We start from the raw sequence: 5000 nt of genomic DNA, 5'->3' as shown, positions 1-5000 counted from the left end.
TAGGAGTCCATCACTTTTCTTACTGATGTGTGCCGTTTCTAGGATCACACACTTCTGCATGAGGACCTGGAGCTACTTCAGCCTCTAGTTTTTCTAGATTCCTTTTCAGGGATCTTGGGATCGTGCCTAGTGCTCCTATGTTATTTGGGTACCGATTTCCACTGGCATATCCCATATCCTTCTTATTTCTATTTTCAGATCTTGATACTTATCCATTTTTTCCCTCTCTTTCTCTTCAACTCTGGTGTCCCATGGTATTGCGACATCAATGAGTGATACTTTCTTCTTGATTTTGTCATCAACGTCACGTCTGGTCTATTTGCACGTATCACCCTATCCGTTCTGATACCATAGTCCCAGAGGATCTTTGCCTGATCGTTTTCTATCACTCCCTCAGGTTGGTGCTCGTACCACTTATTACTGCAAGGTAGCTGATGTTTCTTGCACAGGCTCCAGTGGAGGGCTTTTGCCACTGATCATGCCTCTTTTTGTACTGGTTCTGTGCAAGTGCCGGGCATTCGCTTGCTATGTGGTTTATGGTTTCATTTTTCGTATTGCACTTCCTACATATGGAGGGAAGATGTTATTTCCGTCTACTTTTATTATTTTATTATTATTATTATTATTTTATTATTCTTATTATTATTATATTATTATTTGCTCAATCACAGTCCTCTAATTCGACTGGGTAGTATTTATAGTGTTGGGTTCCGAGTTGCATACTGCCTCCTTAGGAATCCATCACTTTTCTTACTATGTGCGCCGTTTCTAGGATCACACTCTTCTGCATGAGTCCTGGAGCTACTTCTAGCAATCTTAGTTTTTCCAGATTCCTTCTCAGGGATCTTGGGATTCGTGCCTAGTGTTCCTATGGTTATGGGTACAATTTCCACTGGCATATCCCATATCCTTCTTATTTCTATTTTCAGGTCTGATAACTTATCCATTTTTTTCCCTTTCTTTCTCTTCAACTCTGGTGTCCCATGGTATTGCGACATCTATGAGTGATACTTTCTTCTTGATTTTGTCAATCAACGTAACTCTCTGGTCTATTTGCACGTATCACCCTATCTGTTCTGATACCGTAGTCCCAGAGGATCTTTGCCTGATCGTTTTCTATCACTTCCTCAGGTTGATGTTCGTACCACTTATTACTGCAAGGTAGCTGATGTTTCTTGCACAGGCTCCAGTGGAGGGCTTTTGCTACTGAACCATGCCTCTTTTTGTACTGGTTCTGTGCAAGTGGCGGACATTCGCTTGCTATGTGGTTTATGGTTTAATTTTTCGTATTGCACTTCCTACATATGGGAGAGATGTTATTTCCATCTATCGTTCTTTGGACACATCTGGTTCTTAGGGCCTGATCTTGTGCCGTTGTTATCATTCCTTCAGTTTCCTTATTATTATTGTGGAAAAGATGATGTACTATGAAAACAGCAACTTATTAGTATTACAAGATAATGGCTCTTTGACATTCCCAGATTTTAACTGCAGTATTTCTTGATAATTATAACAGTGTATCCTCTCTCAAAATTATGTTCTTGCAGTGCTCTCCTCTCTCTCTCTCTCTCTCTCTCTCTCTCTCTCTCTCTCTCTCTCTCTCTCTCTCTCTCTCTCGCTTTATTTCCTCCAGAATGGCTCTTTGGTTGCTCAGACTGACACTAATTTATAAGAGAACTGGTATTTGTCTCTTTTAAGGCTTCTCCTTCAGATTGTCCTCACACATTTCTTTGTTTAGATCCTTTTATTGTTCGTCTTTTTTTTCTTACTCAATGTATATTGTTTTCTTTGTTGGTTACTGCACTTGCCGCTGCTGTTCTTTGCAAGATTAATTTTGTATTAACACTTTTCAGAATATTCATGAATATTTATGTTTCTATACAACGTATTTTAATTGCTATATTATAGTTATATAGTTTTAATGAAGTTGATAAATTTTGATATAAAAGTAAAAGTTTTCAGCCACATTTTTTATTCAAATGATTACAGATGTACACTTTGCTATTGATATCTTGTCATTTCTATGTCTTATCAAGTCTATTTTTATTATATCGTCACTATCCATTTCGAAATATGCTAACACTTCTTAATCTTGTTATCAGCTCTTGATTAGTCGCCACTCTCTACTCTGCGCAATTATTTTTGTTTCCCTTCATGTCTTGCTTCGAGTAATTGAAAACTTCTCTCCAATAATCTGCGTTGATTGTAGGGAGCTATCAATAGACCAAAGCATCAGCGCATCTTTTGTTTGTTTGTTTGTTTGAGAGAGAAGAGAGAGAGAGAGAGAGAGAGAGAGAGAGATGAATTTATGGATTCTTTTAAAGATAGAAATTTTGTCGTGGTCGACCCAGTCAGCTATTTAGACAATTAGGCAATCGAAAGCAACGTTTCTGAGATTCTCGAGAATTTTGTATATACAATAACAATCTCATGGCCAGTTACAGCCTTTTTAAATTGTTAGGACTTTTTTGGAATTATTTACCATCTTTAATTTGACGAATTTGTAAACTTTACCAAAAATAGGTTTACCGGAGTTTTGTGGTTGTCACAATTATTTTATTCGTATGTTGGTTGCCATAAACTCATCTGCTTAAATACTCGTACATATTTTTCGGAATAAACGAACTTTTTTGTCCGCAATCTGTAAGTAAAAATTTTTTGTTTGTAGTTTGTTTTGAATTTCTTATGGTGGGAAATTCCAGAGAAAATATTGTGACAACTAACATTAACATCATATGAAGTAAAAATATTGCGATAACTAACATTGACATCATATCAAGTAAAATATTGTGATAACTAACATTAACATCATATCAAGTAAAAATATTGTGACAACGAACATTAACATCATATCAAGTAAAAATATTGGGACAACTAACATTAAAATCATATCAAGAAAGAAATCCTTTGCATCGAACAATTAATACAAAGAACTGAAGAATACTTCGTAAATTATATCTTTGAACGATTAAAACATAAAGGCACAATAAAGATTGAAGAAACGAATATAACAAAAACTATCCCCCATAAGAGTACAAGATATACTTGTTTCAAACGACCTCATTACACAAACAATCCACTTTAATGAGAAACGACCCTAGGCTTGCTGGACTCCATCTGATATTATGTTCACAGGATTATGTATTCAGGCTTAAGGACGTGGGAAAACGGAATTTGAGTGGGATAATCCACTTGGGCCACAAGAAAAAAAAATCATAAAAACGGCAAAATTCACATATTATCAGGTATCTCGTAATAATGTTAACTCGCATATATCGTGAAATATTCTGAATGTTAATTTTTATGTATGGCGTGTTTAAAAGTAGCAAAGTCACTAGTAAAATTAGCAAAGCTCTCTCTCTCTCTCTCTCTCTCTCTCTCTCTCTCTCTCTCTCTCTCTGTCATTATGGATCCTGTGTTATATTAATTTTTGAATTTCCACTTTGTGTAACATTTTCTCACTTTTCTCCAAAGCCTTGTTTATTCTCTCATTTTTTGTCTATGAATCATCGTTTCTTACTTTTTTCAATCCTACAACGTATCTCTCATAGTGTAGTAAGTCATGTCTCTATAATTCTTACAATAAATTCATCCTTTTACCTATAAAAATTATTCCTTATTCCTCCCACCTCGACCTTGGGAACCTCCCATGTAAATAAAAATGAATAAGGCGAGAGAGAAAAATATGAGAAACAGCAGCAATAAATTAGTCAAATTTAAGCGAGCAATTTAAAAGTAAAAGAACAAACTTACTCAAGTGGAGTATTACCCGAGAACGGTTAAGCTCGTTGATCTTTCTGCACAGATAAGAACTACAATCATATCTTTTGGAAAAAGAATATGAAGTTCATGAGTGCCAGGCATAGAAGTCAGGTATACGCAAATGTTATCTGGTTGGCAAAAAATGTTGTGTGGGGGGGAGGGTGGGGGACGCTGGTCATCGTACAGCGGTTGTTCGGAGAAAGAAATAAGCAGATGAAGTGCGTTTCAAAATATGACAGGCTTAGGAATACAACTGGGACCCTGAAGTGCAAACATCATGATATTCAAGGTATGTCTGGATGAAAGAAAGGTTTAGAAGGAAAGAAAATAGCAAATTAGTGTTGCTCTTCGTTAAGATACATCACATTTTTATTTTTATTTTCGAACTATCAAATTCGAAAACAAAGCTGCGTTCATTTCCTGGTATACTAAACAATGTCGGTTTTCTACACCCGGAAATGAATGCGGCTTTGTTTTCGACTTTAATAGTTCGAAAAAATGTGATATTCTTAATATAAAGCAATGCTTATTTGCTGATTTTCTATCCTTTTCAGTGCCAGGATGGATTAAGTGGCGAGAGAATTCCGAGAAAGGACGAGAGATAAAATCTGAAGTTAAGTTTCTAAAGGAAAAGTGTTATAAATTAAATCTCTTGTAACGCTGGCTGTTGTTGATCTCCCATGGAAACTTCAGCGATCTGGTAATGTACTTGATGGTTAAAACATTTTTTTTTAATGTATTCATGAATTTGTAGTAAGATAGGTTCATTATTAAGCAAACCCTTTTTTAGTATTTATCTTTCTTATTTTTAATATAAAACGCCGTGAAAATGGAAATGATTCTTCCCTTAAGGAAAAAAATATATGAACAGTCACTTTTAAATTATATGGTTCGATATAAAAGCTGGAAACTAACTTAACATTTCATGATTTCCTTTTATCTTAGTTTTCATAAAAATTTTCGGAGAAACATTTGGGATTTTTTTTCTGAATTATTCATTTCTTAAATACTTCTTTGTCACTACAGATACAAGGCAAGGGTTTCTGTGGTGTGGTTTTTAATCATTTAAGAAATGATGCGCTGATCAGAAGCATTTTATCTTTGAAAAATTCAACAAGATTTTCATCGGAAACTCTTACCTTAAAATTTTAAATATATTCATATATATATATATATATATATATATATATATATATATATATATATATATATATATAATATTGATATAAAGTTCTAAA

This window comes from Macrobrachium nipponense, chromosome 17 (assembly GCF_015104395.2).
Source record: "Macrobrachium nipponense isolate FS-2020 chromosome 17, ASM1510439v2, whole genome shotgun sequence".
NCBI classification, from domain to species: Eukaryota; Metazoa; Arthropoda; class Malacostraca; order Decapoda; family Palaemonidae; genus Macrobrachium; species Macrobrachium nipponense.
Note: the sequence above shows the minus strand (reverse complement) of the source record.